A 17,338-nucleotide genomic window follows, 5' to 3' on the forward strand; every position below is an offset into this window, starting at 1 on the left:
TTAAAAACATCTGCATTTAATAAAGAACCTTCCTCTCCCCCAGTTCTCAGCCCACCCCGCTCCCAACCCCAGTCTTTCTTCAGGCCACTGGGCTAATGCAGTAATTACATCTCCATGCCAGGCCACAGCTGAGGGATGGCAGAAGGGAAGGCTTCATCAGGCGGGGAAGGCAAAGTAGGGATGGGCAGGGCAGGGAGGTAGGGCTGGGGTGGGAAGGGGAGAGAATTGGTAGAGGAAGCTAGTGGGGCAGGGGAAGGTGGAGCTGGGTGGGGAAGGTGGGGCTGGGGAAGGTGGGGTGGGGGGCAGAGCTAGGGCCTGGGGAGCTGGAGGGGGGAGGCTGGGACGAAGGGAGCTGGAATGGAGGTAGGGGGAGGCTGGAGGCAGAGCTGGGTTGCGGGGAGGTTTTGGGGAGCTGAGTCAGGACTTCTGTCTAGCAGAGGAATCCTAGGTTGGGAGAATCCAAATCCAGAGACTAGGAAATGGATATATTCAAAGGCCTTTATTCATTTTGGATCATAGGATTGTTTATTTCACAAAAAGGGAGACTGAGGCAAGGCAAGGGACTTCACTCTTCACCCTGGGGCCCTCCCTTTGCTTTGGGAAGGAGGCTGGGAGTGGTAGAGAGAAGAGCAGGAGACCGAGAACAGAGAGGGGAGTGGAAGAGCATCCAAACAGGGAAGCCAGTCCTAGGGCCAGAACCTTTTAAAAAATGTGATGTGCTAGCCTCTGGCTCCCTCCTGCTGCCCTGGTGATGTGTTTGTGGTCCATGCTTGGGGCTGTGCCTGTCACTGGTCACATGGACTCCTTGGTGGACATTAGGAGGCTCAGTGGCCTCCTGGACACACAGCCTTGGGTGAGTCCCAGCCTGCCGTGGACAAGCAGAAAGGATCCTAGCCGGGCCCCAGGGAAGGGAGTATGGGTCACAACCCTGCAGGTAGTCTGGCCTCAGCCGAGGGGCAGGTGGGCCTGGGGGTCTGGCTGAGGACTGCAGGTGCCAGCCCTTTGCTCAGGAATCCAAGCTCCCGCAGCCACTGACCACAGTGCAGCGCACTGCCCACCACCTCCCCTGGCAGGTCTCTCACCTTGCCCAAAACTCCACCTTCAGTGCAGAAGTGGCTGCTGGCTGCCTGATTTCAGTGGAGGGGAAAAACTGAACATCTGATTCTACGCAGCAGTTCAGGACTTTGGGAGACCTGGGAGATTTGGGGACCCTAGGAGAGGAAGAAGGATGGGCACAGCAAGGAAGAGGGAGGAGAAACCAGCTTTGGGGTCTGGAGAAGGAAGGCAAGGTCCTGGTGGTCCTGTGTGGGGGTCTTGGGGAATGATACATTCCCAAGTTCAAGTGCAAGACCTCTGCTCTCAGAAAGAAGGGTGTGGGGGCCAAGGAGGAAGGAGGGAGACTGGCACTTGGGCATTACCCAGGGCTGGTGTCCTTCTCCTGGTCTCAATACCTGCAGCCAGGAAGTGACTCCTCCCTGTAATCCTGCCCGCAGCCCCCATTTCCTGATCCCAGGGGTAGAGACTCCTGGCACTGGAGGGCAGGCAATAGGCCCCTAAAAATCCCGTAAAGCTGCTTCTGGACAGGAGAAGCCTGTGGGTGGACTCTCATGCAGGAAGGTGGATGTTGGTGACCAAGAGTAGAAATGAGCACACCCTGCAGTGTTGGAAGCAGGCTTTGGAGGCCAGCAGCCCCTCTGAGGACCAGCTGGGAGTATGGTGGTGGTGTCCGACTGGAGAGGACCTGTGTCAGGCTGGGGCCCGCTGTTCCCAGAGGAAGAACTGTGGGGTCTCTGTGCCTCTCCCAGGTTGGAACTGAGAACGAGCTTTGCTTCCTGAGGTTGCCTTTTTCCAAAGCTGCAATCTTGCTTCAACTTCTGTTCTCCACAGCCAAGAAAGACAAGATCAGAGAATGCATTCTCAGTGGGGTTCAGGTGGCCCTGCCGGGCCCCACAGCCACCTGCTGGGACCAGGCTTAGATAAAGGGTAAGACCACAGGAACACCATCAAAGCCAGCTACTCCTTCGTGGCCCTTCGAGAGCAGCCTGGGGGAGGGGGGACGAGTGGGGCGCACCTGCTGGAGCCACATCCTCAGGCAGGGTGAAAGGAGACTCGAAAAAGCCAGCCTCTCAGGGTTACTCCTTCCAGGAGAAAATAAACCTTTTCCCCTTTCTCTTTTCTTTTCTTTTCTTTCTTTCTTTTTCTTTCCTTTCCTTTTGTTTTCTTTTTCCTTTTTCTCTTTCCTTTTTTTTTTTTTTTTTTTTTTTTTTTGAGACAGGGTCAGTGGTGCCACCACAGCTCACTGTGGCCTCAGCTTCCCAGGCTCAAGCTATGCTCCCACCTTAGCCTCCCAAGTGGCTGGGGCTACAGGTGCATACCACCACGCCTGGCTAATTTTTAAAATATGTTTTATAGAGATGAGGTTTTACCATGTTGCTCAGGCTGGTCTCAAACTCCTGGGCTCAAGCAGTCTGCCTACCTTGGCCTCCCAGAGTGCTGGGATTACAGGCGTGAGCCATGTTGCTCAGCTAGAAGGAGACCTTTCTTCAGTTCCTTGAAGGTAGGTTCGTACCCCACCCTCCTCTCTGCGCACCCTTCCCACTGCCCTCCCCACACCCTGCTTCCTTTTCTTCATTCAGGGTGTCCATTTGCTCGTTGTTTCTCTCCCCAAGTGGAACATGAGCTCTGAGAGGGTAGTGACTGCACACTGGCTGGGTCTGCAGCAAACGCATGACTGAGGACGTGTCACAGATGCACACAGGGGCACATGGCAACAGACGCAGCAAATGCACATTGCCTCCACACCGCAGGCTCTGCGGAGGCATTGTGTGACGCCTAGGCAGCAGTTGCGGCTCTCTGGTTTTGATTCTGAGATCCCCTTGCCCACTGTCTGTCTTAGTCCTCTTCCACCCTCCCCATCCAGGCCTCCTGCCTGCCCCTTTCTAAGCCCTTTCGTTCTGAGCTGACTGGCTCCTGCCACATCCTTCAGTTTCCCCTGTGGAGTGCCGTGGATCCTGTTATTGGAATGAATTTGGATCCCCTGCAATGTCTGCCACACCTCCCTCAGGGGGTGGTCTCCCATGGCTTCATCTGTGTCTCTGCTCCTCTGGCCCATTCACGGATGGGAAGAGATGCCTTCAGCCCCCTCCCATGGGGGATTCCCAACTGACACTGTTCCCTGTCGCCTCCCCAGGTTCCAGCTCATCTTCCTCTTCTTCTTCTTCTTCTTTTTTTTTTTTTTTTTGAGACGCAGTTTCACTCTTGCTGCCCTGGCTGGAGTGTAATGGCGTGATCTCAGCTCACTGCAATTTTCGCCTCCTCGGTTCAGGCAATTCTCCTGCCTTATCCTCCTGAGTAGCTGGCATTACAGTCACACACCACCACCCCTGGATAGTTTTTTGTATTTTTACCAGAAACGGGGTTTCACCACGTTGGCCAGGTTGGTCTCAAACTCCTGACCTCAGATGATCCACTTGCCTCGGCCTCCCAAAGTGCTGGGATTACAGTCGTAAGCCACCACGCCCAGCCCAGCCCCCCTTCTTTTGAAGAAGCTACTATGCCATTGCTGTCCCCTGCTGACCCTGCCTCCCAGCCCCTGCGCAGACCCGGTTCACCTCTCACCAGCATCGTATCCCCTGTGACCTCATCCCCTTGTGGGCGGCAACCCTTGACCTCCTCTTACATTATAGCTACTTGTGTTTGTGTCTCTCTTCTCTAGGTCATCAGTACCTGAATAAAAAAGACTGGGTCTTTTTCCTCTGGCAAGTTTGAACATAATGAGGTAGGAGGTGAGACTTGACTCCAGAGGTGGGGCTCAGATACTGGAACAGATTGAGGACTAGCTAAAACCAGACCAGTGCAGAAGCAGCTTTCCGGTCAGACATGGCCACCAGTGTGCTATGTCAGGTTACCATTGCCATGGCAACAGCCGGGAATTACCACCTCTTTCTATGACCATATTGATGACCCAAAAGTTACTGCTCATCCCCTAGAATTTTCTGCATAAACTGCTCCTTAATCTACATGCAATTAAAAGTGGGTATCAATATGTCTGCTAACCCGCCCTGAGTGGCAGCTCTCAGCACACTGCCTGCGGGGCAGCCCTGCTCTGCAGGGGCAGTCACAGACAAGGCCATTTTCTTCTACCCCCTGCTTGCCTTTGCATTATTGCCTGGGCAAGACCAAGAACCCTCATGGACTAAGCCCCATCTTAGAGCTTGCTTGCCCTGCGTTAGTAGGACCTTGTGCACAGTAGGTATCAAAGAATGTGTTGTTGAAGTGAGTTGAATGAAATTTGCCTTTCTGGAGTTTTCCCAAGTTTTGGTGGTGGGAGGTTGTAGGTGGAGTTGATCTCAGAGGGTTCTGATGGGGACCTCAAGTGAGAGATGGCAGACCTGTCCAACCCCTCACCATCAAGAGAAGGAAGAACGCCCCCAAGGAGGCAGCCTGGGTAGCGCTGTGTTTTGGCCAAGACTCTCCATGTGCTGGAAAGGCAATGGAAAGCTTCGAACCACTTTCTTTTGGCTTGTGAATTCACCAGCTAATTGACAGATGTGTATCCTGTGCATGAGCTGCTAAGATTTTCCATGATATCAGCAGAGCCCAGTGATATCTGGGGTTCACCAGGAGCTGTGGGGCCCTTTGTGTCTGGAAACTCTTGGCCATTGTCAGTGGAGAGGCCCCCGGTCACTGTTCAGGGTCCTGTTCATTGGTACCCCATGACGTACTGAGAATCATCATTGTCCAATGCCGAGCATGTAGTGGGTCCTCAAGAAATAGTTCTTGAATGAATGAGTGAGTGAGTGAGTGAGTGAGTGAAAGAACAAGAGAATAAAAGAACAAAGTGAGACCATATGCTTTTTACACCAAGGCTGTAAGTTCAACCCCTGACTGTGCCAAAAAGCTTTAACTCTTTCCAGAATTAAGGCTGTGCCATGTGGTCTCACGAGGGGCCTTCTCTGGTCGTTTGTTAGTTCATCAACAAATATTTATTGGGTCCCTACTAAGGGCAGGTTCTGAGCTCTAGCAAAGGGCAGGATGCACCAGCCCGGCCCATCACCACAGTGGGAAACCGTCTCAAGCTTATCAGCGTGGGTGGGACAGCATCCCTAGCCGTGAGGAAGGGCAGCCCATTTCTCTCTTAGTAAATCACTACTGCCTGGCATCTGCTGCCAGACATTCTGCGTCCTTCCTAGTGTGATGTTCTCAAGCCTTTGCTCTCAAGATGAGGAGCCCAAATAGGAAAGGGCGGGATGGTTGGATTGGATTTCTGGCAAATTCAAGATCTCCAGGATTGATTGATTTATCCGTCCCTTCATCAATCATTTACACACGAGCCCATGGGGTCCAAACATGACGCAAATTCTTGCTGGAACACAACCTGGCCTGACCCTTCCCCGTTCTGTGCCAGGCCCGCCCTGTGAACCCCAGATATGGTTGGGCTCTGCTGATGTCATCAAAAATCTTAGCAACGCACGCCTTGTCAATTAGCCAGAGAGCTGACTGCCAAGAGAGGGAGGTTTATGGCTTGACATCGTCCTTCCAGGAGACAAAGGGCCCACTCTCTGGCCGCCAAGGAGTGTCCTCCCACGCGCAGTGCTGGGAGAACCCACGTCCAGGACTGTGCCAGGCAGGCCGCTCTCCAGACTTGGGGAGGTGGAGGTCTGGGAGATGCCTCTTGTCTCTGGCACCTGAGGCTTGGCTGAGCTACCTGTGTCGGGGGAGGGATGGGGGAGGCTCTCACTTTCTCACTCACACATCAGGAGTAGAAATGACAAATGGCTCCCGCTGGGAACCCTGCCTGCCATCCTGCCGGATCATTTATCTCAGCGGCAAGTGATTTGCATACCGATGGGGTGGGAACTGCCTCTCTGTTCACCCTCCCTTCCTTCTCCCACCCTGTTCCCACTCTGGCTCAACTCAAAACGGGGCTGCCTGCCCCAGCAGCCACCTTGGGTGTCACCCTAAAGTCCTTGAATGCCTCCTCCACTGAGACTGCTGAAAATGATTGTCATCTCTCCGAAAGGCTCCTATTAAATGCTGGAATCTAACTCTAGGGGGCAAGTCAGCCCCTTCCTGGTTATGGGGCCAGGGAAGGGGGCTCAGGGCAAATGACACTGTGCCCTACTGTTTGGAAGTGCCCATGAGCATTTGCCCGGAAGGAGGGGAGTGGGAGGTGAAGGCTGACTGCCCACCCTTGCACTAGGTGTTCTCACAGGACCATTGCCCTGCTCAGCCTTCCAGCCTCTCCTTCCTTCCTTCCTTCCTTCCTTCCTTCCTTCCTTCCTTCCTTCCTTCCTTCCTTCCTTCCTTCCCTCCCTCCCTCCCTCCCTCCCTCCCTCCCTCCCTCTCTCTCTCTCTCTCTCTTTCTTTCTTTCTTTCTTTCTTTCTTTCTTTCTTTCTTTCTTTCTTTCTTTCTTTCTTTCTTTCTTTCTCTCTTTCTTTCTTTCTTTCTCTCTTTCTCTCTTTCTTTCTTTTTTAAGATGGGGTCTTACTCTATTGCCCAGGCTGGAGTACAGTGATGCGATCATGGCTCACGGCAGCCTTGACTTCCTGGGCTCAAGTGATTCTCCCACCTCAGCTTCCTGAGTAGCTGGGACTACAGGCACGTACCACCGTGCCTGGCTAATTTTTACATATATTTTTTGTAGAGATGATGTTTCACCATGTTGCCCAGGCTGGTCTCAAACTCCTGGGATCAAGCAATCCACCCACCTTGTCCTTCCAAAATGCTGGGATTACAGGCGTGAGCCACTGTGCCCAGCTCCAGTCTAGTTTTTTGGAGTGAAATGTTGCCCGAGGGCAAACAGGGGACAGGCAGAGTTTGAATCCCTTTCTCCTGACCCCAAAGCGCATAGGTACCTCCGAGTCTTCTTGTCACCAAGAGGCTGCCTGCAGCCTGGGGCATTCAGGGGAGAAAGGTCGCATGCTTAGGAAGCAGCGACCAGGTGCAGATGCAGGTTCAGGGTCGTTGGACGGTGTGGGCCAGGTGGCCTCTGCTTTCTTGTTCCCGCTGCCTCTCTGTTTCCTGGTGACTTCATTCCTTCACCGGCCTGGCACCACCACATGCCAGGAGACATCCAGATCCCCTCAATTTGCAGGGCCAGCCACTTGGGGTGGCACCTGGCTGGTCTCCAGCTAAGCGATGAGTTCCAGGTTGGGGGTGTGTCCCTGGGGATGAGGGGGTAAGGCCAGTGTAGGGAGTTCCAATGGCTGGGAGGGAGGGCAAGTCTCTCTTGGAGGCCAGGCTCAGGGGGCTAGGTTACCCCAGGGGAGAAGGGGCTACACAGGGGACCCACTTGGGGTCTGTGCTGGTTTTGTCTAGGCCGGCCCTGCCCTCAAATCCCTTGTAAGCTGCCCTGCCTTAGGACGGAGGGAAGCCTCCTTTGACTTTATACCCAGTAAAGGCTTCGGGGCCCTTTGTGGAATTCCCTCCTTCCTGGGTCCCCTTCCCACCAGCTCTCTGAGCACTGTGCTCAGAGACCAGGCACAGACAACCCTGGGGATTTCACTCAGCCTCTTGGCACAGTGGGGCCCGAGGAAGGCTTCGCATCTAAGCCAAGATAACAGTCTTCGTTTTTCCTGCACCATGAGACATCAGTGTAATACCCAGGGCAGGCAGTGAGGACATGCAGTATCCATAGGAAATTTACAAACAGTAATAAAACTGGCTAAAAGTTCGTCTGCTTTTTATTAACACCATGCATCCGCAGTTCTAAACAATGTCCCTGGAAATGTTTTTGGTTGGTCTCTGTTCTAAACAATTTCTGCTTGCTATTGAGTTCTAATAATATATATGTAAGCTTCAAATTAGCACATTTTTATTACTTACTCTGATAAACGTTGCATTCTTTGTGACAGTTAATTTGGAAAATGCCAGTTGCACAGTCAGCTCCCAGCACAAGGATGGCCACTGGTGTTCATTTAGAGAGCACGTTTCTAAGGTGTGGAATCATTTGAGGGGCCTCAGGTGTGGTCTATGTATCCAACCCCTGCAGGATTACATTCTCCTTCATTACACAGATTAGAAATGCACAATGACAGCACAGGGATTGCAACAATGAAGCGACAGAGCTGGACTTCTTTCAGCTCTGTCATTCTGTATGACCACAGATCCTCTTTCTCTGTGATTCAAATTTAAAACAGTGAAAGAGCCTAGGTGTGGTGACTCAAACCTGTAATCCCAGCACTTTGGAAGGCTGAGGCGGGCAGATCACCTGAGGTCAGGAGTTTGAAAGCAGCCTGGGCAACATGGTGAAACCTCCATCTCTACTAAACATACAAACATTAGCCAGGCATGGTGGCGCACTCCTGTAATCCCAGCTACTCAGGAGGCTGAGGCAGGAGAATCACTTGAACCCAGGAGGTGGAGGTTGCAGTGAGCTGAGATTGCGCCCTTGTACTCCAGCCTGGATGACAAGAGTTAAACTTCATCACAAAGAAACAAACAAACAGTGAAACAGTGTGAACTGCAAGGAGAAGTATTTGTGTTTGGTAAATACAAATTTTAGTTCGTCCATGAAATATTTTACTGAATTTGAGTAATTTTTTAACATGAAAGTTTATTCTTCTATGAAAACAGTGTTAAATCATAAACCAAGAAAAGAATGTCGATTACTTTAAAACTGTATTAGTATCCTACGGCTGGTGTAACAAATTGTACCACAAACTTGGAGGCTTCAAACAACAGAAATGTATTTATGTATTTAAGATAAGGTGTTGCTCTATAACCCAGGCTGGGGTGCAGGAGTAAGATCTTGGCTCACTGCAGACTTGAACTCTGGGGCTTAAGCGATCCACCAGCCTCAGCCTCCCAAGTAGCTGGGACTACATGTGTGCACCACCATGCCTGGCTAATTTTAAAATTTTTTGTAGAGTTGGGGTCTTGCTATATTGCCCAGGCTTCTCTTGAGCTCCTGGCCTCAAGCGTTCCTCCTACCTCGGCCACAGCATAAATGTCTTCTCTTACAGTTCTGGAGGCCAGAAGTCTTAAATGGATTTAATCAGACCCAAATCAAGGTGTTGGCAGGCCTGCACTCCCTCTGAAGGCTCTTGCCAGGCATTCCTTGCCTTGTCTTTTCCAGCTCATAGAGGCTGCACTAGGGACTTACGTGGAGTCTGTGCTGGTTTTGAGCCTGCATTCCCTGGCTCATGGCCGCTTCCTAAATTCTCAGAGCCCTTCACTCCAATCTCTGCCTCCGTGGTTGCACAGTCTCTTCTGCTCTCAAGTCTACCTCTGTCTCCCTCTGACTAGGATCCATTTGATGACTCTTAGGGCCTGCCCAGATAAACCAGGATAATCTCCCCATCTCAAGATGCTTAATTTAATCACATTTGCAAAATTCCTCTTTCCATATAAGGTCACATTGAAAGGTTTGTAGGGACTAGGACCTGGATTTTTGGGGGCTCATTATTCAGCCCACCGCAATTACCAAAAATCCTTTTGTTGTATGGGGAGGGGGTTAAAAATGACTTAAACTGGGTGTGAAATGAGGCCTGAGGTGTGGCACTGTAGAAAATGCCTGTGGACAACAGGTTATGTTGTAGATGAGATGACATGTGTGCCTGTGCATGTGGGGGGTGTGTATGTGTGTGGTCTGTGGGCTTGATTGTGAGGTGTGCAAAGGGTGAGTGTGGGGCTATTTTGAGGGCTATAAATGCAGTCCTTCTTCAGGGTCAAGGCTGTTTACACTCAGCACCTGTAGGGCCTTTATGTTTTGTGCTTATGAAGACTTTTCTTGGCACGCACATCACTTGCTACCACCTGACATACGCCGTGATACAGACTCAGTCTGATTCATAATTCACTGAGGGCCTGCTATGTGCAGGGTACTCTTCTTTTTTCTTCTTCTTCTTAAGATGGAGTTTTGCTGTTGTTACCCAGGCTGGAGTACAGTGGTGCCATCTCGGTTCACTGCAACCTCTGCCTCCCTGGTTCAAGTGATTTTCCTACCTCAGCCTCCTGAGTAGCTGGGATTACAGGTGTTTGCCACCACACCCAGCTACTTTTTGTATTTTTAGTAGAGATGGGGTTTCACCATGTTGGCCAGGCTGGTCTCGAACTCCTGACCTCAAGTAATCCACCTGCCTCAGCCTCCCAAAGTGCTGGGATTACACACGTGAGCCACTGTGCCTGGCCACGTCTGTATTTTTAGTAGAGACAGGGTTTCACCATGTTGGCCAGGCTGGTCTCGAACTCCTGACCTCAGGTGATCCACCTGCTTTGGCCTCCCAAAGTGCTGGGCTTACAGACATGAGCCACCGTGCCCAGCCTCTTCTTTTTAAAAAAACCCACATGGGAAATTGCAAACACAGTCCCCCCAACCACCGATTATAGAGTTGAATTTCCTGCATTTGGGGAAATTGCAGGGGTCAGCACACCTGGAATATGAGCCTAACCCTGGGAAAACCACCTTTGTGATCATAGTGTCTCCCCTGCCAGGTAAGTATGCAGGGTACTCTTCTAAACATGGGGACTCAGCAACGCACATGCAGACAGAATCCTTGCACTGCGGTGTCCATGTCACATCTGTGTCTGTTTGTCTAATTGTCTCACTCATAGAATGTATGTGCCTCGAGGGCAGGCACCTTTTCTAATTAATTAGGAGTTCTCCCTGGAAGATTGTCCACACGTGGCAGAACTCAGTGAACATTTACTAAACAGGTCCCATTGGGTCCCTCTCTGCGAGGTAAGAATTTGGAGTTACGGTTCTCCAAGCAAAAATGTCCCAACAGGGCACATGGAGGGAGCTTCTTGTTTCCGCATTGTTTTTTGTGGCAGTGCTATCGTTCTTCCCTAGAGCTTTCTCAGAGCCTTGCATTGTAGTGTCTATTGTGGATCCAGGTTGAGTTCTGAACGATTAAATGTGAAAGGCTGACAGCTGATCCTTGGATGGTTCATTTGCTGTTTTGCCGAGATACATACTAGGTGCCATGAAATCCACTGGGCTGAAAACATGGCCTCAGAAGAAGTCATTTTCCCCAAATCATTGGATCAGAAAGACTTCCATGTGCACTCCCTTCTAATTTCCCCTTTCCCCAAACAACACTTGCAGCCCCAGCACCTTCGAATCGCTTCCCAGGGATGCTACCTGTAGGTAGGCAAAGGAACAAGGGAATGGACGTCTCCACCTTCAGGCACGTGTTGGTCTCCAGGCAAACCCAGCCTGCTGCTTTAGATTCGTGGGGGGGTCTTTCTGATTCTATTCTAGCCCTGCAGAAAGGAAGGCTGCATATTTTCACTCTGGCTTTCAGGATTCAATTCGGATTCTTACTAGTTCAGGGTAAAAACAAAACAAAACAAAATGGGGAGAATTTACAGAGAAGTGTTACAAGCAACTCAAAGTCCAGACACTGCTCCTTTAGAGATGTAAATAATCTAGATTTTCAGAGGGCAGGACCCTCTGTCCTGCCCTGGAGTGAAGCGGGAAGGAAGAGAGGCCCCCGAGGAACCCCTGACCTACCAAAGAACAAGCCCAAGGTGACAAGAAGCAGAAAAAAGGAGGTGTGATTCAACAACATACACCCCTGAAATGGACATCAATTAAGGCTGAGATTCCATCCTGGGGTTCCAACGATGCAAACCATGAGAACGAAGCTAAGGGAGATTTATTTATTTATTTATTGAGACAGACTCTCTCTCTGTCTCCCAGGCTGGAGTGCAGTGGCGCGATCTTAGCTCACTGCAAGCTCCGCCTCCCGGGTTTACGCCATTCTCCTGCCTCAGCCTCCCTAGTAGCTGGGACTACAGGCGCCGTCACCAAGCCCGGCTAATTTTTTGTATTTTTAGTAGAGACGGGGTTTCACCATGTTAGCCAGGATGGGCTCGATCTCCTGACCTCGTGATCCACCCGCCTCGGCCTCCCAAAGTGTTGGGATTACAGGCGTGAGCCACCGCGCCCAGCCTAAGGGAGATTTCTAAATGTCATCACTAGGCTTCTTTGTGGAGTTACAGCCTTGTTATTAATCATGCTCCGTTGGGAACATTGAAGTCCTGTGTCCGGCAGAGCTGGAGTGCTTTCAGGCTTTCCTGCTGGGTTTCTCACCGCATACGTGTGAGTGGTTCTTCGTAGAGTTGCCAGAAATGGGAGGGGAATTTTTTCTTTCTTCTTACAATTCTTCTAGTTATTCTTCTAATAATTCTTCTAATCCTCCTCTTCCTCCTCCTCCTCCTTCTTCTCCTCCTCCTCCTCCTTCTTCCCCTTCTCCTTCTCCTTCTTCCCCCTTCTTCTTCATTCTCCTCTCTTCCTCCTCCTCTCCCTCCTCCTCCTCCTCCTTCCTTCTTTTCCCTTCTTCTTCATTCTCCTCTCCTCCTCGTTCTCCTCCTCCTCCTCCTCCCTCCTTCTTCCTCCTCCTCCTTCTCTTTCTTCTCTTTCTTCTTCATGCCTGTCTTCCAGGATCATACCAAACCAGGAGGAACGTGGCAACAGGAGGGAAGTACAGTGAATCAGGGATGGTGTCAGCCCCTACTGGCTCAGGACTGTGATCTGGGGCACTGCAGCTCGCCTGCAAGGATCACTCTGCATAAACCTGGCACTGTGGGAAATGGCTTACCTACCCGTGACCTGAAAAGCTCCATGTGTGTGGCCCATGGGCCTGGGGTCCAGGTCACAGCTCCTCCCCACCATTGTTCTGTAGCCTGAACCCCATGTCCCTGCACCTCCAGCTACTCCTCTACAGCTTAGAGGAGAGAGCCGCGTGTACGCCAGGGCAAATCTAGACAGCCATAGCCTGGCTGTATTTCACCTTTATGCCTGCTGAGCTTCCTTCTGCTTTCAGAATGGGGAAATTCAGACATCAATCTGAGCTTTCCAAGAAGTTTCAGTTCCGTTTTTTAGACCAAGAGGAGGCACACGGATAGGTTTTGCCCACATGATGATGCGTAGGCAATAGGCAGGCCAGGTGGCCAACACCACTGCTCCCCAGCAACGTTGCAGCTGCCATGCTCTCTGCTTTCCCCAGAGAGTCAGTCCTGTCTCCCTCCCTCTGATTTGACCCATTCGTATTGCTATGCGTGAACTTTTAACCAAGTCTTTGCCAGCTCTTCATTATAACGCGGCTCTTAGAGAGAAACTGCATTAAAAATGTGAAACTGCACACCAACGACACGGCTGTGCAAACTCAATTCTGTAAAAAATATTCTGTTTAATTGATTTTCTAAAAAAATCTATTATGTTTCTGTGAGCCTATTGATCTGCAGCTCCACAGAAGTAATGAAGAAGCTTTGTAATCAATAAGCCCAAAGCGTATCTTACCCAGTATCTGTTCTGCCGTCCGCCAAGGGTGTGACCGGCCGATTCCCCAGACAGCATCGCTAGTATGAGCAGCCTTCTCTGTGTCGGTGGAGATTGATTTCTCTTGGCATAAACATAACAAATGAAACCCTGATGACTTTTCTTGCTCCGAAAGCCAAGGATATATCATATCAGTCATCACGAAACACACAAGAACGCAATTTGCAAAAAGAAAAAAAAAAAAGAAAAGAAAAATGATGCATTTTTAACCTCAGTGCATTGACTCCTCCCCCATACTTAATCAGGATAATATTTTACTCCTTAGCTCTTACGATAGTCTTCTTTCTTTTATATCCACTCCTATCCCCCAATTCAGGTTGATTTCACAAGTCTTAGAAGGTTTTTCTGTGTTGGCGCTGAATATAAAGTACAGGTAACTGCAATCATGGGCTGATAATTCTGAGTAGAGCAAACATTGCTATCTTATCCTCTAGAAAATAATAATGTCGAATGAGATAAGACGTCTGCCACACACACAAGCAGCAGTCGGGAAATACGGCAGACCCCATAGGGCAGCATTTGCTGGGGAAATAAGAGCTCCTTGCCCCAGATAAATAATCTTGGTTGCTGATTATTTCAAAATGTATAATTTGCATTTTGCCCTTAAACCGGAGGATACCGCCTAGGGTGGATGGTGACCCGATGCTGTGCAAACTCATCCTGCCGCATTAACAGATTTAAAGCAAGCCTTTTTCAGGGCTAGCCCCATGCTGACCAATCACCACCCGGTCCAGAGAAGCTGGTTGCTGCAGCCGGCTGGGTAGCGGGGTGTGGTGCAAAATGAGATTGCCAAGATCAGCAGGGACCAGATCTTTTTTTTTTTTTTTTTTTGAGACGTAGTCTAGCTCTGTTGCCCAGGCTGGAGTGCAGTGGCCGGATCTCAGCTCACTGCAAGCCCCGCCTCCCGGGTTCACGCCATTCTCCTGCCTCAGCCTCCCGAGTAGCTGGGACTATAGGCGCCCGCCACCTCGCCCGGCTAATTTTTTTTGTATTTTAGTAGAGACGGGGTTTCACCGTGTTAGCCAGGATGGTCTCGATCTCCTGACCTCGTGATCCGCCTGTCTCGGCCTCCCAAAGTGCTGGGATTACAGGCTTGAGCCACCGCGCCTGGCCTTTTTTTTTTTTTTTTTTTTTTTGAGACAGAGTCTCGCTCTGTCGCCTAGGCTGGAGTGCAGTGGTCCGATCTCAGCTCACTGCAAGCTCCACCTCCCGGGTTCACGCCATTCTCCTGCCTCAGCCTCCCGAGTAGCTGGGACTATAGGCGCCCGCCACCTCGTCTGGCTAGTTTTTTGTATTTTTTAGTAGAGACGGGGTTTCACCGGGTTAGCCAGGATGGTCTCGATCTCCTGACCTCGTGATCCGCCTGTCTCGGCCTCCCAAAGTGCTGGGATTACAGGCTTGAGCCACCGCGCCTGGCCCAGGGACCAGATCTTGAAGGACTTTGCCTGAGGGCGCTAGGGAGCCATGGAGGGATTTTTATGAGGGGAGGGAAGTGACCAACTGAGCAACTTTGTAGCCATTACTTCCTACCGTGCAGAACTGCAGTCCTCAGGCCCTTTTTTGTGCACACTTGAAAATAAGAATGATGGTGATAATAATAACGGTTAACACACTGGACCAGGCTGTGCTCCAAGTTTTGCATGTAGCATCTCATTTAATCTTCACAACAACTCAGTCAGGGGGCTCCTGTAATTTTTCCATTTTACAGATGAGGAAACTGAGGCACACAGAAAGGTCCCATGAGACAGGTGCCCATCCCAGGAACCACACTCCCTTGGTCTGGAATGGGATTATACCCCTCTGTTCTCAGCTCTCAGGAACGCGTGCTGGATCAGAAACACCCCAGTGAGGATGTCTTTCACGGAGGAAAAATGACCTTGACTCAGTTCAAGTATGTGTTCTAAAAAGCAAATCACTTGGGTAAAGTGGAATGGTTAGTAAGTAATTTCATGTGCGTATCTTCCAGTGGGCAAAGTTTGGAGAGTGGAGTGGAAGTGGGGCAGCTGCAGAGAAAAGGGCAGGAGGATGGTGCAATCTCAGGATGGTGGGGCTGGGGGGTTGGTGCCAGCATCAGGATGGTGAGGGGGAGTAAGGAGTGAGGGGTTGGGCCCAGGTGTCCACTTGGAGTGGCTGACAGATAGTGGTGCCATTCAGATATACCTGCCACTTAGGGCTAACCTGTATTTATCCCATCATTCCAGCCTTCACTGAGCACCACCTCTGAGCAGCGCTCTGCTGCGCCAAGGGCTGGGCTGAGGCAGTGACACTGGGGATATTCGGGGAGCAGAGAAAGAGGAATTGAAGATGGATTGAAGAGCTGAACTGTTGAAATGGGTGCAAAAGAGAAATTCTGAGAGCTACGTACAAGGGTCTATAAAGCACGTGTATACGCCATGCACATGTAAAAAAAATGTAAAACATTTTACATTTAATATCTCACTTCATCCTTACAACTAGCACAGAGGGAGGTCCTACTGGAAGATGGCCAGTCCCGGCTTGCCTGCTAAGGCAACTCCCTGAGTTGGCCCCCTTCGGAGAGTTGGGTTTCAGAGAATTGGCTTTGAGCCTGGAGCCCAGCTTGGAATCTGAGAGCAGCAGAGGGGAGACCCAACGAATGGGAACAGGAAGTAGAAGGGCAAGTTTCTTCTGTTGGGTCAGTGCCTGTCTTGGGGTGTTGAGATGGCTTCTCAAGTGGGAGCCCCCGCCCCCAAGTATCACGTGGTTCTGCTCTAAATCACTCAAAGCCCTGGAGCTTCATTCTGTCCAGATGACAAGACTGGGAGGCAATTTGTTAACACGGTGGTCCCACAGGGGTGCGTCTTTGGCCTTTGACACCAGAGGTTCTCACTTGAATGGCACACTAGAATTCTCGGGGGACCTTTTAAAACCTTCAATGCCTGGGCCCCACATCAGACCTGTTGGATCAGGGTCTCTGGGGTGAGACCTGGGCACTCTCGATTTTTTTTTTTTTTTTGAGACGGAGTATTGCTCTTGTTGCCCAGGCTGGAGTGCAATGGCGCGATCTCGGCTCACTGCAACCTTTGCTTCCCGGGTTCAAGTGATTCTCCTGCCTCAGCCTCCCAAGTAGCTGGGATTACAGGCAGGCACCACCATGCCCGGCTAAATTTTGTATTTTTAGTAGAGACAGGGTTTCACTATGTTGGTCAGGCTGGTCTCAAACTCCCGACCTCAGGTGATCCTCCTGCCTCAGCCTCCGAAAGTGCTGGGATTACAGGCGTGAGCCACTGTGCCCGGCCTTTTTTTTTTTTTTACTATGAATTTTATTAATTATTATTATTATTACACGTTAAGTTCTAGGGTACATGTGCACGGTGTGCAGGTTTGATACATAGGTAAACATGTACCATGTTGGTTTGCTGCACCCATCAACTCATCACTTACATTAGGTATTTCTCCTAATGCTATCCCTCCCCCAGCGCCCCACCTCCTGACAGGTCCCAGTGTGTGATGTTCCCTGCCCTGCATCCAAGTGATTTCATAGTTCAGTTCCCACCTATAAGTGAGAACATGTGGTGTTTGGTTTTCTGTCCTTGTGATAGTTTGCTGAGAATGATGGTTTCCAGCTTCATCTATGTCCCTGCAAAGGACATGAACTCATCTTTTTTTTATTCCTGCATGGTATTCCATGGTGTATATATGTGCCGCATTTTCTTAATCCAGACTATCATTGATGGACCTTTGGGTTGGTTCCAAGTCTTTGCTATTGTGAATAGTGCCACAATAAACATACGTGTGCATGTGTCTTTATAGTAGCATGATTTAGAATCCTTTGGATATATACCCAGTAATAGGATTGCTGGGTCAAATGGTATTTCTAGTTCTAGATCCTTGAGGGATTGCCACACTGTCTTCCACAATGGTTGAACTAATTTACACTCCCACCAATAGTGTAAAAGTGTTCCTATTTCTCCACATCCTCTCCAGCATATGTTGTTTCTTGACTTTTTAATGATTGCCATTCTAACTGGTGTGAGATGTTATCTCAATGTGGTTTTGATTTGCATTTCTCTGATGACCAGTGATGATGA

At 50.2% G+C, this 17,338-nt stretch overlaps 1 protein-coding gene and 1 non-coding gene across 2 annotated transcripts in view; both read right to left on the reverse strand.

The window, feature by feature from the left end:
* Positions 1–17,338, reverse strand: part of TNRC6C (trinucleotide repeat containing adaptor 6C) — a 264,335-nt gene that overhangs the window by 183,134 nt on the left and 63,863 nt on the right. The gene's annotated exons all lie outside the window — the stretch shown is intronic.
* Positions 10,291–10,446, reverse strand: LOC126940036 (U1 spliceosomal RNA). Its single transcript, XR_007720561.1, has one exon. It is a non-coding gene; the product is annotated as a U1 spliceosomal RNA (small nuclear RNA).

The sequence above is a fragment of the Macaca thibetana genome, chromosome 16 (assembly GCF_024542745.1).
Source record: "Macaca thibetana thibetana isolate TM-01 chromosome 16, ASM2454274v1, whole genome shotgun sequence".
Taxonomy (NCBI): domain Eukaryota; kingdom Metazoa; phylum Chordata; class Mammalia; order Primates; family Cercopithecidae; genus Macaca; species Macaca thibetana.